Genomic DNA, 19,369 nt, shown 5'->3' on the forward strand with positions numbered 1-19,369 from the left:
TTATATACCTGTCTCCATGTGTTTACACACACACACACACACACACACACACACACACACACTATGGATCACCCAGTGAGAACTGAACCCTACCACACAGGCAGGGCTTATATCTAGTATCTTATTTCAGCTGATACCCCAGCTGAACAACACATACTCTTGAGCCTGTGTTTCCTTCTCAGGAAAATTGGATTTTGAGCTAGTTAATTTCTAAGACCACTGCACTGCTCATATTCCATTCTTTAACAGTGACACTTTCCTTGCTTCAGGCAAACACAATAAATGTCTAATTCTCTAGACACTCATGGCTCTACACTACAGGAATGACCACTGTGGTGATGTTGTCCAGCTGGTACAATGTAGACCTTGGGCTTTCTTAATTAAAATGTCATTGGTCCAGGTTAATTTTTTTTTCATTATAAAAGGGTGTTTTCTAAGGTCCATTTCCTTGTTGCACTCTCATTACATATTTTGTGTCATTTAGACATTGTCTCCTTGTGGGACTTTGTGATGTTGTAGTATCATTAAAACTCGAGAGTAAGCCTGAAGCCTCACATTCTTTTTTATTCAAATGGAAAACATCCTGATCTACAACAACCCCTCAAAAAATAAGTGAGTATAAAACCAAGGGAGTCCCAACAAGTCCTCCATCTTAGTGCTCCTCAGCAAGAGGAACAGGCAGTGAGTCCTCCGGCTCAGTGCTCCTGTGATGGAAGCAGGAGCAGGAAGAGGCCATAATTTGCATCCCCACCTCTGAGCATGCCCAGGAGGACACCCTGGAAGGTGTTAATGTGCTGAAGCTTTAGGACTAGAATTTAAGTGTGGATGCAGAATTTTCTAAACAAAAAAATCTAAAACTCTTTATCACACATAGCTTAGTGATGTTCTCTCTGAGTAGCTATAGCAGTTTGAAGCAAAGGACACGTGTACCCTGGGGAGGAACCTTAAAGAACTGACCATAAGCAGGCATGGTGGAGGAATGAAAATCAGGGTTACAGGGTGAATTTAAGGAGAGCTGGGCTCTATGAGATCTGGTCACAAAAATACAAAAACAAAAGCAAAGAATCTTTGCCAGTGGGGAGAATGCCAATGTGTTTACTATCACAATGTCTCTACAAAGAAACTGTTATAGAAAATGGCTGGATTTGAACCAATTATTAAGCTCAAACTGTATGAAATTCATCCTGAGAAAATTCAAACCCTTGGAGCCCTTTCCAGTACAGACTGGAATCCCAGTCTAAGCCAGTATGTAGGGAGTGGTAAATAGGATCTTCTGTGTCAACATAAGTTGATTTTGGACCTTGGATAAATCCTTTAGGCTTTTTCTAAATTGTTTTTCTCAGTGGGGAACTGAGAAGTTCATAGGAAGTAGAGTAGGCAGACACTGGTCTTCAAAGTACACAAGGAATAAGATAGCATGGAGGAAACTAAGGAAATCAGTTCAGTGGGGAAAGTACTTCTCAGACAAGCATGGGGACCTGAGTTCAAATCCCAAGATCTCATATAATGACTGATGCTGTAATACACATCTGTAATTTCCAGTGCCTCTACAGTTAGATCAGTTGCAGAGACAAGAAAATCTCCATATAATAGCTTGGCATACACAACAGTTTATAAGAGAACCTGCCTCAACAAGGGTTGTCTGCTGACATTACACATCTACTGTGGTAGACACACACACACACACACACACACACGAAGTTTTTAAAAAATAAATATTTACAGGTTGATATGGCAAAATGGACATTAGACTCTGAGGTGTCTGGTCAAGTCACTGCTTGGCAGATAGTCATTGTTGGAAGCTTATTAGCTTCGCATCTCTCATCTCTTCTAATTCATCTTTCACCTCTTTTCCCTTGTCAGGATTACTTTGGCCTACACTGTCATTAGCTCTTTTCTTCCCAGCCCTCACTGGCAAAGACCAAATGAAGTGATGACACACTGCTCTAGGTATGTAGGCAGTGAAGGTGGTTATGCAAGTATAAGGTGAGATGAGGTTTGAAGAGACTAAACTGCATCTTAACTTTGGACACCATCTGTCTATTTCCAGAGGTGCATTTTGCAGATCATCGCCTATAAACAGATGTCAGAGCCAACTCTGTAAATATTCAAAACACCCAGCTGCCATCAAAAGGTCATTAATCATACACAAGTAAAAGTAGTTTCAACCCCAAGATATAGTGAGTTAAAAATAAAGAGAAGCACACACCCTATTATATGGTGCAATTTTTGCAAAGAGGAAAAAGGAAGAATTTATAGTTGTATAGTATATCGTTGTAAAAATATTTTTAAAAATAAAATTCAAAAACCCAAGGAGACCTTCCTTTCATTGTTTATGCACATAGCTTTTTTTATGATTAAAAACCCTCATTAAAAATTAAAGAAGTGTCTTTGAGACGTGAACAGGGGAAAGTGCAGAAACTCAGAACTGGTTCAAGTCCTGAGAATGTGTGTCTGGAATGCAAAGCTACAAATGTGAAGGCTGAATCCTACCCAACTCTCCCAAAGGTCCGGGACTATCACCCAGATGGTTAGGGGAAATTCCCAGAGTCAGAGGACAGAAAGGACAAGTGAACTCAGAGTAGCTATTGTTGCCTACACAAGAGCTGCCCAAGATCTACCCAGTCAGCATTCCTCATGAAAGGAAAAGGCACTCCTAAGCTCCACTTCTTGATGAGGAGTTACTGGTCACTAAAGACTTTCATAGAAAGGAGAGTCAATTTCTTTAAGAGTGTGGTCAACCTCCAGTGGATGGCCTCACACATGGGACAATAAAAACAGCACAAACTTCACTCTTGTTTGGTTATTTAAAAACAACAGCAACAAAAACCAGGATATAAAATTGGGAGGTGTACAGGGAGTAGGGGAGGATCTGAGAGGAGTTGGCAGGGGAGGGAGTGGGGGGTGAAATGAGCAAATAGCATATATATATATATATATATATATATATATGTGTGTGTGTGTGTGTGTGTGTGTGTTTGTGTGTGTGTGTGTGTGTACATGTACGTGTATGTGTATATATGTATATAATTCATATATGTTATAAATCTCTGATAATAAAAATATAACAATAGACCTATTTTTCTTAAAAAAAAAAAAAAAAACAACCAAAAGAACTGAAATAGCATACACACAAATCCCAGGAATTTTTCCAGGGCATATATAAGTTCCACGTGACCAATACAAGACTACATCTACCTAGGGCACCAAACTATGCAGCAGTAAGCAATGCAATTCTTCCCTACTCATTCTACGACTAAACTGTGTGGTGGCACTCTGTAGTTCTTTGGACGATGCTTCATTTACTAAAAGCTAAACTTGTGCCAAGGATCTTACTCCTCTCCTAGATATTATCAGATTTAGCCTAATCCCCAAGAGTTCTGGAAGCTAAATATCATTAGCTCTAATTGACTTAAGAAGCATCAAGAGCTCTGGGAATATCCAAACACATACTGCTGTGATTAAGTGCTTGGTAAATATCCACTAACATCATGGTGAGCCTAGTTCAGTTCTGCCATGGACTCTGTGAATGGCCTCAAATGATGCAGTGCAGCATCCTTCTGGAAGGTTTTCCTGAAGTGGGCAACTATGATGCTAAACTCCACTTGTACAGCAAGCAACCAGACATGGCACTGATCATAAAGCAAGCATCATCAGGCCTATTCTTGAAGAACCTGCTCAGGACTATGACAGAGGTCTTAGCATTTGCTTCCTAGCAACCTGAACACTCTCCGATACTTCACAGGTGATGATGCTTTTGCCATTGTTGTTTTTTGTAAAGAGTGATACCTGTGGTTATACATACAGTTATACATATAGGTGCTTCCTAATCCCTTAGCTTTCTGATTGTGGACCGGGGTATAACTATGAGAAAAAAGTGCAGTAGTGAAAGCTTGATCCTCCTTGTTTCTTCTGTTTATTAATAGAAGCACCTTCTAAACTAGCTGACCACAGACTGCATTCTCTATTGTAGGCTCCTCTGACAACTCCAAAGTGGACCTGCTGGAACTTCTTTAAAACTAGCTATCCCTTTAAACAATCAGCACAAAGATGCTCTACTGAATAACTCCAGGGCCATCACTATTGGCAAAGATGAGACACAAGCTCCTGGATGACCCACTGTGTCCACTCTGTCATCCTATAGATGACAAGGTGCTGCTCATGCAACTGAAGCACTCTCATCTCTCAGATACTTCTTATGTTAGCTGGAATGATCATTACAAATGCACCATCGGTGCAAGCTTGTGCCATACCCCTGCCTAAAATCCTCTTGTAGCTTCTTTTGCTCTTAAATAATATCAGTCAGTCTTTCATGATATTTCCAAAGGTCAGTCAGAACAGGAATATCATATAAAGCACACTTATACAGGAGCTATTTGTTATGCTTTAGCTAACTCACTGAATGACTATAATCAGGACCTGCAGGATCTGGCCCTGTCTCCCTCTGCAGTCTAACATCTTGTTGCCATTTTCTGGATTCCAGCCATGTTGGCCACCTACCTTCAGTTCCATGACTCAACTATGCTGACACCTCCATCAAATCGCGCCCTTAACACCTCTTTCTCATCCTTTATGCCACTCCCCAAAATGAGGTAACAGCTCTGTTATATCATTTTGGAACCATAAAATGTGCCTGTAGTTAAGCCCTGATTGGCACAAGTATCACTCTAAGACTGGTACCTCCTCATCTGCCTGCATGCTCCATTGAGGCTGTAACATGTCTGTTCTGAGCCCAACACAAACAGGATCATAGAAGAGCTTGCTATGATCTAAAAGGCATAAGCACCAAATTGCTAAAGCCATATACAATAGAGCTCCATATGGTTCATAATCTCTAGTTAAGTCTATCCAACTGAGACTGATTTCAACAAAAATGGCTTTACTTGGCCTTAACTGAGATACTGAGCCTGCCAAGGTTATGTGATTGTGACAACTGTGGGTTGAGACACCGTTGTTTCCAAAACAGCAGCAGAAGGAATGATGTACATTGATCCAATTATTTTGTTTCATCCAAACAAAACAATTCATCGCCTTCCAAGAAAAAATACATGCATGCATAAGCATATTTATTTTGCATTTATTAATATGAATGTCCCTTCTTGGCAAGACATTTGTCTTTTATACTCTTTAGATAGAACTGATCCTGCTGAGGGCATTTACTAAACATTAAGAGGAAAAAAGCTGTAATATGTCATGAGTTATTTTTAAAAAGACATGAAAACTAAACAGTAATATTATCTACAAGCATCTCCATCTAGGTTCTCTGGGGCAATGGAAGACAAAAGATGAGTGTGTTTATGTCATATAAAAGAAACAGGGACCAGAACAGGGGACAGAATATGACTGATACAGGAACACTGTATAAATATTTCAGGAACAAATGGAATATATGAAGTGTGAAACCAAAAGCAGACATATCAAGGCCCAACCTTCCCACTGAGTAAAGGAAAAGAATAATGACCCTGGCCCTTAAAAGTGCATGTTCTACACAACTGTGCACATTCTGTTCTGCCTAGCAACCAGCTCTGCTAAGATGAATTTCATTCTTTGTTCCCAATTCTCTCAAGATGAAAGTGCCATCTTTTGAAAGTAGCCTCTTACTGTGGTACCCAGAATGTCCTTACCACTATATTCTCCACAACAAAGCATATTCTGTAGAAAGGATTTCCCACTCTATTTTATAGTAAAGTATGAATAACTGACTACAGAACTCAGAATCTTAGTTTTTCCAGGCACAACTGTATTTGATCAGAAAAGTCTGAATGAAGCAAGATAGTTGAGCCCAACCACCAGGGGTAATTTGTTTAAGCTCTTCAGTTCTAACACCAGGTGAGAGCATTCCACATATCCCTGACTCCTCCCATCACAGGCAAGATACAACATGTCAAGTGGGGTGTGCTAGGCCTCACTCATGTGCTGCCTTTGTTCCTGATACAGAACTATGTGGCCTTCCATAGAGTATTAGTCACCAATATTGCCTTCCACCTGTGCTCATAGTTAAACATTATCAGCATCGTCTCCCTGCAAATGGTTTATATTGTCCCTCTACCTTGTAGAAGCCTGCCCAGGCATGATACATGCCCTGCAGTGGGAACCTGGACAATCCCAGGAAAGCAGATACCCAGTTAGAGCACCCTGGGCTACCTGTCTGCTCTTGCTTCTTAGGTTAACAGATTTCTCCAAATTCTGCATTTCCTTTTTTGAAAAGTAATTTATTATACCTCCATCCCACACATTAAAAGAGTCAGATACTGAAATAGACATTGCACAAAAGACAACATACCTATTGCATCCAAACAAGCACACACACGCACACCAAAAAGTTAAAATGAAAATGAAAATATCATGATAACTGCACAGTATCAGCATGGCTAAATAGGAAAGGCTGACAATGCCAGGTTCTAAGAAAACCATTGAACATCAGAATAATACATTGTAATCATGGAAAATAGCTCATTAACTCTGGAAAAGTTTGAAAATTTCTTATAAAACCTTCCTTATAATCTACACACTTTCTAGGAATTTACCTACAGGAAATATATTCCAAACAAAAAAAATCTACACACAAATATTTCCAGTCCGTTTCTTAATCAAAGCCACAAAGTAGAAACAGTCTACAAACAGCTAAATAAGTTATGACATATCCATTTAGCTGAAAGGCACCCAGGCTGGACATGGCATTACATCTGTAACCCTAGGACTTAGAAGATGGAGGCAGAATGTTCAGGGCTCAAGGCCAGCCTGAATGACATAGAAAGCTCAAAACCAGCCTCAGACCCTTGGTCTCCATCATGTAGCCCTGCTTGGAGGCAGTCATGGATGGCAGAAGCAGGTACTGGAAGCAGGCTTTGAAGGATACAGCCCAGCCCCACTACCAAGAGAATAATGTTTGATGATATACCTGGAGAATGCCCTATGGTATGCTCCCACTATCCCCAAACAAGCAATGCCAGCCAACAAGTATTCACTGACAGGACAGACTAAAATCCCCAAACTGTAAACCAAAACAAACCCCACCTCCTTATGCTTGCTTTCAGTCAGGTATTCAGTCACAGCAATGAGAAAGTAACTGAGAAAAAAACATAAAAGTTGTACAGAAACCAGACACAGTACTCTATGCTTTTAACCCCAGCACTTGGGAGTCAAAGGCAGCTGAATCCCTGTGAGTTTTGAGGCCAGCCTGATCTATACAGTGAGTTCCAGGACAGCCAGAGCTATACAGTGAGCCCTTGTCTCTAAATAAATAAATAAACACATACATACAAACCACAGCAACAACAACAAAAAGAGTTGGATGGAGTAGGGATGTTTTCTGAGATTAGTTTCAGAAGATACAAAAAGAAACTGTTGCCAAGTGCCCCCAAGAGAATTTCTTGTAGTCTATAGAAGCAAGATAGCTGACATATGCCCATTTCTATTACAATCCCCAGGAAACTTATAGTAGTGTCTCTGTGTTCATAAGAAGGAGCATCTTCGAAGGGCTACAATGCTCCAGACAGAGTCTAACTTAAACAAACATGCCCCCCCCCCCAGCACCAGTACACAGATGCCAACACACGCAGCAACAATACAGAAAAACCTTTCTTTGACTTTAATTTCAAGTGCATTGTTCAAATTTCTCTTGTGATTTCCATTCTCAGTTACTTCAGATGGAAGCTAAGTGTTTGAGCTCCTCAGAGAATGACACTAGAGGAAATAAATAAAGAGCTATACTATTACAGTGATTAAAAACAACAAGAAACCTTCCAGATGCTCAAAGGGAGATGCGCCCTCCTGATGATTTCAGATGTATAACTTATCTCTAAGATAGGCAGATATACAGTAGGCTAAATAACAGGTCTTCAAAACATCTACGTTTTAATCCTTAGGATGGGGGGAAGTGATGCCTAATTGGATAAGAGAACTTAATATACATAATTAAGCTATACATCTGAAGATGGGGAGAGTGTCCTGGAGTCTCTAGTGGCTTAGTACATCACAAGAATCCTTATAAAGAAGAAGTCAGGCCATGCCTATAATCTCAGTATTTGAGAGGTGGAGGCAGAAGATTTAGAGGTTAAAAATAAATTTGAAACTACCTTAAGTTTATATGAGATCCTGTCTCAAAATAACACAAATAAGGGTAATGTCAGCAAAGTAGTTAGAGAAGAAATGAGACAAAAACATGAAAGCCGGGAAGAAAAAGAGAATGCCTGAATGGTAAAAAAGTCGGAAGTTTGAACTTGATGATGGAAGGAACCTCAAGCCCAGAGATGAAGGAACTCTAAAAAGCTAGAAAGGCACTTCTGAAACTTCTAAAAGGTGAGCAAATGTTCCCTGATACCTGATTGAGGTTAGAACTTCTGTCCTGCAAGAGGGCAGTGCTCTATTGTCCAAACCCACTAAGCTGTGGCAATTTGTTATAGCAAAATCAGAAAGCTAATGTGAAGTTGAAATGGAGCCTCTTAGATGCCCTTGTGCTGCAAAGCAGCCCAAGTAGATAAGTTATGTATATATGTATGTATATATATGTATGTGATCCTTTTCGTTCTTCATAGTGTTAAGAACTCTCTAGGGTATTCAGTTATCAATTTCCAAATAGCTATGACAATACAATTGTGGGCTTAATAACAATCATGTATTCTTAGAATTTTAGTGTTGTCTCGGTTCATCTCCAAATAAACAGAATCCCAAAATAAAGAACCTGTCTCAGAGGAACAGAACTAGCAAACGGCTTTTTGATTTTCTTGGTTCAGGCTGGCCTCAGACTCTCTATGTCTCAAGGATGAGCTTTGTGCATGCTAGGCAAGCGCTCTACCAAGCCACATGTCAAGTCCTGGCACTTTAACTGTGACTGACAGTTAGTTATTCGCAGGGTTTTAGAAAGCCTTACTCGTCTCTGCAGGCTCGCTCATCCTACCCCAGCTCCTTTTACCCTCTCCAGCATGAGGGTTCATTATTTTGTCCCTAAGCTACCCATAGGAGTAAACTAAATCCTCCTAGTCCATCTTGATAGCAGGGTAGCAATTATAAACAGAAAGCCTACAAATCCTACACACTCAAGAAGCACGTGACAGTTCTCACCAAGGAAACCGAAACAGGTGGGAGGAGCACCAAGTCTTCCTAAGTTCAAGTGATCAGCCTAGAGTTTGCTCTCTTATACACACCAAAGACATGTGATTTACCCCAAACAAAGCAAAGGCTCTTGAAGCTAGGAAGGTCCTTAGTTAGTGGTCACTTTATATTGCTATGATAAACACCTTGACAAAAAGCACTTAGAAAGGAAATGGTTTATTTCATCTTACCCAGATCAAATTCCATCACATAGGGAAATCAGAGCAGGAACTCAAGGGACCTGGAGTCAGGCACTAGAGGAGAGACCACAGAGACACACTGCGTACTGGCTGCTCAGTCATCTTTTATACAACCCACGACCACCTGACCAGAGATGGCAACATCCACATTGGCCTGAGCCCTCCCATGTTGATCACTAATTATGAAAAAGTTCTACAGATATGCCCACAAGCCAACCTGGTGGAAGCAATTTTTCAATTGAGGTTCCTTCATCCCAGGTGAGTCTAGCTTGTGTCAAATTGACCAAAATTAGGCCTCAGAGCAGGTGTATGGTCTGATTTCCATCCTACACACATGAGTCAACTCTTCTTAACCTACAAGGTACTGTATTTTCTGGGGCAGTCTAGTTTCTAGAAAGTTATCCCCAGGAACCAACATAACTCTTGTCTCAAGCCTGTACCATAGAGCACACTTCTCTTAAGCCAGAAAGCCAGGACAGCTCACTGGGCCTTTCCCATTTCTGGATGGGCATCCAAGTTCCTCCACTTTGCAAAGCTTTTCCAAGTTATGTCTCCCAGAAAGGCCAACATCTGGGATGTCTCTGCATAAAGCTTTGAGCCTAGAACCTTACACATGCCAACTCTAACTAGCACCATGGAGTCAGGATGGAGACACTGACACCATAACCTCCCTTGGCCAAGACTTCTGGCAAAAAACAGCTTACAACTCAGTATTTTCTATCAGAGTCGACAGAACAGTACCCATAAATCCTCTTAAACTTGGTTCACCACCATTCAGTATTTTAATTTCCTAAAGGTAAATGACAGAAATTGGCACTTGCTCGGAATGCTGTGTTTTACTTTCTATATTCCACACTATTATAGCCTGTCTAGACATTCATTTATTTATTGAGTGTTACTACATGCCAAGCCCAGATCCTTAGACACCACAGACTGAGAGAACCATGCAGAAGACCTGCCAGTGTGAGAGAACTTTGACAGGCTTCCATCAACCCCACTGTGTCAGCTCCAAGTCTGAAATTGATGTCTTCACTACCAAATCGGAATGTTTCCCCCAAGACAGCTCGAATACATTTTCATACTTGTGTGCCAAAGAGGAAAGGAATGAACTCAGTGTTCAACTCCCAATATATTTGTAACAGTTCTTAGGCAGGACCTGGAAACGACCTCTCATTCATTTTCTGCAACATGAGTAATTATAGTCTACATATAAAGTAATCTCTGAACTACATTATTCTAAAAATAACAATTAATACTATATTTAGCCAGCTATTTCTTTTTTTATTTAAGTGTATTTTTAGCAGCTCTAGAGATGGCTTTGGTGTTTAAGGGAGCTTACTGCTCTTCCAGGGGACCTGAGTTTGAATCCCAGCATCCAGACCAAGTGATTTCCAACCTCAGATAACTCCACCTCCAGGGAATAGGACTCCCTCTTCTGGCCTCCAAGGCACACATGCACCCAAACTTACACACACACACAGGCACACACACAGACACACACACAGACACACACACACACACACAGACACACACACACACACACACACACACACACACACACACACACATTGAAGCCAGGAGAGGACAGCAGCACACTTTCTATACTGGGTCTATACTGTCATTCATAATCACTCTAGAAATTGGAAATACATAGACATGAAAACAAAAAGAAATAGTTCATAGTTTGACAAGTGGAAAGTTTGCTAGATTTAGCCTCTGAAACAGTACATTTTTCTTTCAGGACTTAGTTATTCTCAACTCTGGCTATCCGTTAGTGTTGTATGTGGCCTTAAAAACCCAGCAAACACTAATGCCAAGTGTCTGGACCTGAATAGTCTGAATTAAGGACAGATGTCTCGGGAAAGCTTTCTAGTAAGCCAGTGAGATGTCTCAGCAGGTGAAGGCACTTGCTGTAAAGCCAGACACCATGAGTTCAACCCCCCAGTACCCCCATGGTGGAAGGGGAGAACAGACTCTCACAAGTTAGAGTTCAACCCCAGTACTCACATGGAAAGGGAGAAGAAGGCTCTCACGAGCTTTATACATGTTCTGGCGCTGAAACTCTGGTGAGCAGGTTTACATGGCAATTGCCTTTGCCCACTGAGCTTTCTTATAAGCCAACGATAACACTTTAAATAAGACATGGTCTCCATAAATAAGAAGAAAGGAAGTGTAATAGCTGTGAGTATTTAAAATATGACAGACTGGGAGGTGAGACAAAACAAGACAGACAATGACCTTTCACCTCCTTGTCACCTTGACGTAACTAACCTATTAGGAGAGGTCCTTTCTGTTAACAGCCTTCCAGAGATGCCTTGTTTACCCTTATTTGGATCCTTCCTAAGAACGGGTAGAATTGCAGTGGGGCGAACTGGTCTCTAGGTGAGGCCAAGACCAGGGCAGAGCAGTGGCACAGGGGCAGTGCTGGGAGTGGACGTGAGTTAGTGTAACATTAACTGAGAAGCTCCTATTTGCACAACTCCTAGGGCCCAGCCAGTGGGAGCAGCTACTAGCCTGCTATATTAAGTCAACATGCTACAGACACAGAATTGTTAGAACCGACCAAAGAGTATCATAAAATGGAACAGCAAACAATGCTGAGGATGTGAGGGGAGTGGGCCACTGCCATTTGCCCCAGAGAACACCAGGAAACTCTAAGGCGACTTTCATGAAATTAAATCTCTGTTTATTGCGTAAGTCCTAAAAATCTTTCTTCTAAGTAGTGTCTCCCCCACCGCTCGAAATATTAAAAACCGCATAGTCATTCAAAACATTGTACATGAATGTTGTAACAATTTGGGCCATAATTACTATAGTCTGTTTATAACCCCATGCCTTCCTGCTTGGTGAATAAGCCAACCAGTGCCTCCATTCAAGGGACACTACTGGTCAGTGAAGAGGAGTCACTATCTGTAGCTCATCAGGGTGGGGAATCTGAAATGCAGCAGAAGCACTGTATTATTCTACTGAGATTACCAAATAGAAAACAAGTCTTATGTTTTCCTTTAGTAATTTCAAAATATCAGGTTTTAAGTTAAGGTCTCTCTGATCCATGTTGAATTGATTTTAGTTCAAATGAGTGGTATGGTTCTAATTTCATTCTTCTGCGTGTGGATACCCAGGTTTACAAGCACTATTTTTAATTAACTTTTCAGTGCATCTTTTTGAGGCATTTATCAAGTAGGTAGCCATAACTAGATGGGATGATTTCTAGACCCTTTGTTGTATTTCACTGATCCACATGTCTATTTGTGTGCCTGTATCATGGTGTCTTTGCCACTATGGCTGTGTAGTATAATTTGAGGTCAAATACTACGATACTTCCAGCAGTGTTCTTTCTGCTTAGAATTGCTTTGGCTATTTGTGGTCTTTAGCAAATTAATGAATTGGCTTTTATAGTTCTATAAAGAACGTTAATAGAATTTTAACAGGGGTTGCATTGATCTGGGCATACACCCAAAGCTCTCTAAATCATACTACAGAGAAATTCGTATATTCTTGTTGCTTGACATTGTATTCACAAGAGCATGAAAATAGTGAACGTCCATCAAAGAATGAATAATGAAAACATTATGTATACACACACAATGGAATTTTATTTAGTCATAAGGAGAAATGAAATTATAAAATTTAATGGAAAATGGATCTGGAAATTATTAAATGGGGAAGCACAGCCTAGAAAAAGCAACACAGTGTCTTCACTCCCATATACATTTTAGATCCTAGCTCCCTAATTTTACAAGTATGTATATGTGGATGTGAGCTTAGGTAATGATCATGAAACTAGTGAAGTGTCTTAGTTAGGATTACTATTGCTGTGATGAAACACTTTGACCATCAGCACCTTGTGGAAGGATTCATTTCACTCATGTTTCCCTATAACAGTTCATTATCAAAAGCAGTGAGGGCAGGAACTCAAACAAGGCAGGAATCTAGAGGCAGGAGCTGATGAAGAGGCCTTGGGGTGGAGGCAGAGGGCTGCTCACTGCCTTACTCCTCATGACTTACTCAGCCTGCTTTCTTATAGAATCCAGGACCACCAGCCCAGGGATAGTACAACCCATAGTGGACTAGGTGTCGTCCCCCCCCCCCATTGATTAATTAATAAAATTACCTACATGCCTGTCTACAGTCTGGTCTTATGGAGGCATTTTCTCAGCTAAAGCTCCCTCCTCTCTGATGCCTCTAGCTCGTATCAAGTTGACATAAAACTAGCCAGTACAAGAGGGGACCACAAAAGGGGTGAGGATGACTTTTAAGGAAGTGGGAGGGATAAGCAGAATATGTGACAGAGGTAAAGAGAACTATTGGAGGTGGGAAGGTACAGCAGGGAGCCAGGGGGTGAGGAAAAGATTCATACAAACTGTTCATAAAAACACAACAAATCTATTTCTGCATAATTAATAAACAAATTAAAACCACACCATTCCCCTTCACTCTCACATGCATCGCATAGGCCTCCATAGCTCAACATGTGTGGAGCACTTTCCTATCAGCAATTAAGCAAGCAGTTCTGCAGCAACAGCAGCTGGGGCCTCCTGATTAAGCGGTGGTCAGGTACTATGGACCAGTACCTGACTGTAAGATGGCAGTAAGTGCATCTTACAGTGTAGTGTAAGACCCAATAGAATTGGGAAAGGTTTAGCCCCCAAGACTTTCCTGCCACAGCTTCAGGTGCCAGTCAGAAGATTTAGTTCAACTCACAAACTGGCTACCCTGCTCCAGCAACTCTCAGAATTCAAAGACCCCGAGTTTAGTATAAGGTATGTAGATAGAGAGATGCAAGGAAGAGCTATGGGGAAGCCTTGTGAAACACCTATGCTCTGTGGGAGCACCACCCTCTAGGAACCCCCATGTACTCCATTGTTGAGGTAAATCTCCAACCCAAATATGCTCCAGCAATGAAAACACAAATTAATTAATATGAATACATGCTGTGCACCTAGATTGGTCAGATCTACCGCTACACTACCATCTTCCACATCTATGAGACCCTTAGAACTTGTGGTTTCTCCAGGCCATGAGCTTCTGCTCCACCACTACTACTACTACTACTACTTCTTCTTCTTCTTCTTCTTCTTCTTCTTCTTCTTCTTCTTCTTCTTCTTCTTCTTCTTCTTCTTCTTCTTCTTCTTCTCCTTCTCCTTCTCCTTCTCCTTCTCCTCCTCCTCCTCCTCCTCCTCCTCCTCCTTCTCCTTCTCCTTCCTCCTCCTCCTCCTCTGTGTCCTCTCCTTCTTCCATTTTCTCCTTCTCTCTCCCCACTTTCCACTCCACCTTCCCAATCATCAGCTCTCCTTTATTTTACAAATTAAGGTAGGAAAAAGGTTTACAGGAAATCACCTGAGTGCTGACTCCTTCCTTGTTGGCAGCCCCTCAGAATTAACAGCAAATATAATTAGCTCCAGGGCTATCCATGACACTCCATTATCTGGAAGCCCTGTCCTATTGGGTTTTATGCAGATTTTATTCCATCATCATGACTGAAGCCTGAAAAAACATGTAAATAGATGATTGAATACAGGAGGTATAATCAAATTATTTGATTTCTGAGTTGGAAGGTTTCCTTACTGCTAGCTCAAGGAAAAGAATTCTAATTTCTATGGACTACACTGGGGAGGGAGTTACTAACTCTAAATATATGGGTAAAAACAAAGGCAAGTACCGTATCCTACAAATATCCTTTGAAAGACAAAACAGACCAGAAGACAGGTTAACAGACACCCCTGAGACAAGACGAGTGCAAAGCAGCAGTGGGGAAATTTCCAAGCTACTTTTCTCTGTCTTTATCATGGTGGTGATCACGCAACCATAGGCACTTGTCAACATTCATCACATTATGCAACAGTCCTCCATGCAAATGATCCTTCAGCAAATTTGATATTTTACAGGTGGTCCACGAGGAAAACACCCACACTTAGATACCATGATGCAGCTACAAAAACAGAAAGTGAAGTTGTTTGCTTAGATTTCATGCTATCACCAAATCAACTTTATTCACTTGGAAAGCTTCCCTTCACCCATGGCAGCCTTTTCTACATCGAATCTTCCTGAAACAGCAGTCCTGGGACTCATGTGCAGTATGAAAAGCACCCCTCTTTGTGGAATGAAGGAAATGTTTCAACAATTCTCTCTGGAAAACACCACTCTCCTCAAAGCAAAATGTTACTGATTATGGGACATGATGGGAACTGAAAGTGATAAAACGCCTGCGTAATTCTGGGAGAAAAAAGAAAAGACGAGAAGACTCCTAAGACCACTGGCCATATACCTAACATAACTGCCTTGAAAACAAAGGACAGATCTGTATGTCTTGGCAGTGGTGGAGCCAAGGGCACCATGCCAGCAGCATTGGTATTCCTGAACTTGGCAGAAATGCACACATGGCACCAGCATATACATTAACCAGAATCTAGTCAACCCCTTCACAGCTACCTCAGGTCAAGAGATGAGGCTGTGAACCCTGGAGTGAGTTATATGTGCAATATCCATGAAAGAAGGCAAGCAGTGCTGCCCATCCTGACCTGTGCAGTCAAATCTATAAATGCTCCATGTTTGCCCATTTCTATCCTTTTTAAAAATCATAGTACATATAACGTATATATTATGTGTATGTGTGTGATTGTATATGTTTCTAAGTATGGGTTCAGATGCAAATATGTCATGGCCTATGTATGGAGGTCAGAGAACAATCTTGATGTTGATCCTCGCCTTGGTAGCCTGTTTAAGGCCAAGTCTTTTTTTGTTCCCCACTATGTCAGGCTGACAAGCTGGCGAGCACTCAGGGATTCTCCAGTGTCCCTTCTTTTCTTAATTGAGGTATATTTGAGGCGCACATGCTCTATGTGGGATCTAGAGATGCAATTCCATGTCGCCACCTGTGTACAGCAATGCATACAGTGAGACTTCTCCCTAGTTCCTCCTCACCTCCTTTATTAACCTCTGGTTTTACTCGCGTGTAATAGTACCACCCCAATCTATGTTTGAAATAAAGTCCGATTTCAGGATGAGTTTTATCCTAGTTCAACTCTGAAGGATAATTGAAAACATTTCTAATGTTAATGGTACCATAAGGCATAGTTATCTGTTAGCTGGTATCTTGATGAAAAACCCGTTCACTGGATCAACACAAGAGCAAACAGTTGGAGCTGCACTTATCACTGAGTGTGTTAAAGGTTAAAGTTGCCTTCCCGTGACCACTGGACCTACCACAAGAACTACACTGTAGCTTTTACTTCTAAATTTTAAATTTCCAACAAATCCATAAAACCATAAAATTCAGAGCATACTTCCCTTCCTCTTTTAAGTAAAATGTTTTGATATTGTAAGGGGCAACTTTTAGTAGAAAAATGTTTTCCATTAGATCCAATAAGAGTTCATCAAGCCTAAGGCTTTATTTTATCTGCATCAAATTATCAGTCTCTCCTTGGAACTCCGTTTCACTAGTGCTATTTAGAGTAGCTGTAGAATATATGAATTCCTAATTCCACACAGGTGAACAATAATCTACTCTCGTGATCGCCACAGAGATTCTACCCAAAGTTACATACCAAGAATCTTCAGAAAATACGAGCTTTAAAACTTGTTTTGAACATCTTTTTAAGTGTAATGTTAGCAAGAGAGATGCATTGAGTCTTCAGCTCTGTATACACTTCCACCTCCAAATCCTTTAAAATGCCAATTTGGGGTCCTTTGTTCCAGCACCAATTACAGTGGTCACCTTAAGAAGTCTACCACTAAGAAAAGCACGGTGGCTAAGCCCTAGAACCTCAGAACTGTGAAGGCAGGAAAATAGTGTCAGTTCAAGTCCAGCCACAGCTACATAGAAAGGCCCTGCTTCAAAAAGATAAACTGTTACCACTGCATCAACAGGACAGTAGTATGAACTGTCCATTATTCAAGTGTTCTTTCATACTTATTTTATATAAAATCATGTCAGATGGCTGGGAATTTTGCTCAGTACTAGAGTATTCTTTATGCATGTATAATGTCCTGCATTCTATTCCCAGCACAGAAAAAAAATTAAATGCAATAAAAATGATTCCTAAAAGATGATAGCATAGCACTTTATAAACTTGCTTACTTTCTTCTTTTATGGAATTATCAAAATTGCTTTTACTTGATTGGCCCAGGAGACACTACCAGCTCTCCTCCCCTCTGCCTTCAGAACACCACTTCCTAATAGCTTCACTTTCTCTGACATTCAGCCCCAAGGTCTCCTCCTCAGCCTCTGCCCCTATGTTCTTGCTGTTCTCTGAACCAGGCATTCCCTGCACCTCAATCTCTCATTCCTCGTCAGATTTTACACTCATTTCCTTAGAACTCACAGTCCTTTCTGACCTCCCAAGTGGCCTTTCTAGGCTTCTTTTCCTGCTCAAGCTGTAAGTCTCCCGACGCTGGAGAACACTGGTCTGCTAGCAGCACCCACATCACAGCCCAGGCTACAGTGGTTACCTAACACAAACTTACCCATCCCCACAGTGAGTGGAAAGAGACAGGAAAAGGATTAGTGTCTCTGCTTCCCACACAATAGAAACGATGCCCACTACATTTGCTCACTGACCTACATTTACAATAGGGCCAACTGATAGCAACAAAACGCTCTGACACCACATTCGGTGCTGTTCGCACTGGTTTAAGCAAAACCTAAAGAATACTGTAGCTTGTGCTTTGAGTCACATTCCAGCTTTTCGTGAAGATTCAATTTCAACCCGATAAGTTTCAGGATTATTATCTTATCTCAGCAATTTCTATGCCTGGATCAAGTGCCCAACTTTTATTTACTTACTTATTATCGTCTTAACATGAAACAAATCCATTGACCTTTTATCTCAGCAGCTTTCTTGGTCATGAATATATATTAAATAAATAAAAAGTGATCTCAAATAACCATTATGCCTCTAAGTAAATGTTTGCATGTATATACAAGGAAGTCAGAAGTGATGTTTAGAAAATGTATTTGGCCCTGTAGATTGAGTTTTAAGTATCTCTCTTTATCTTTCCTAAGCACTTACTGTTGACATAAAAGATAAACTCAATACAGTATTTTACCAAAAGAATCATTGCAGTGTTTACACATTTTTGCCGTTAACTGAAGACATATGCTTATCTATACAAATACTGCATATCTAGATAAATGGAGAAAAACTAAGTTCACTTAATAGATATTAGGCTTCTATGAGGCTTCTGTGGGATCAGAGATAAATCCATGAACTGTGTAATGTTCAAGATACTGGATTGCCAAATTGCATGTCCAGTGTAGATGCAAGGAATTTAAATGAAGAGCAGAACTTCCACCCTCAGCTGTAACGTGCCAAGGTTCTGTAACTAAATTGTGAAACAGATTTAAAGCCTCAATAAACGATGGTGATAAAGACCTGGGGTGGAGACTGGTTCCTGCAGCTACAAGCATTTACTCCCATTTCACATGTATCGTGTTAAACAGAAGTCTACAGTGACTATTGAACACTATGATACACTGTATAGTAAACTAGCTATAGTGCTGTCTCTATCCTGTTACTTTAGTGGTTGTATTACAGACCTAGAAACAGAACGCATGCTGCTTGTCATGATGGGTGCAGCTCCACACCCTCCCTAGCACTTTCACAAACCACATGGGAAACACCAAACCTTAAGTCTGCACCCCCATGGTAGCATGGTCATATTCCTATGCAAAAGGAAACATGACATCTGCCCCCACCAAAATGAGTCTCCTGATTTTCCTAGGAAAATTTTCCATTTTCCAAGGGATCAGACAAGATGGGCATGCCTATAAGCATGTGAGTTTATGTGTGGATTCATTTTATTTATTTATTTATTTATTTATTTATTTATTTATTTATTTATTTATTTATTTAGGTGTCTATGATGGGGTGGGTTCATGTGTAGAGGTCACAGGACAGCATGAATTCTAAGCTTTGAACTAGGTCATCTGGTTTCCACAATGAGTTTTTTACCTGCTGAGCCATTTCATCAGAGTGTAACTATACATCCAACAAAGGACGGGAACAGCTAGAAAGGCTCCTGAGTGTTTCCCTTCACCATTCTCTGGGTTGTGTGGCTGCTGCTGTCGGTCCATT

The 19,369-nt window shown here is 40.8% G+C and overlaps 1 protein-coding gene across 7 annotated transcripts in view; it reads right to left on the bottom strand.

Moving 5' to 3' along the window:
• Window positions 1–19,369, bottom strand: part of Pcsk5 (proprotein convertase subtilisin/kexin type 5) — a 405,399-nt gene that overhangs the window by 362,783 nt on the left and 23,247 nt on the right. The window lies entirely within an intron of this gene.

Source organism: Mus musculus, chromosome 19 (assembly GCF_000001635.26).
Source record: "Mus musculus strain C57BL/6J chromosome 19, GRCm38.p6 C57BL/6J".
NCBI lineage: Eukaryota > Metazoa > Chordata > Mammalia > Rodentia > Muridae > Mus > Mus musculus.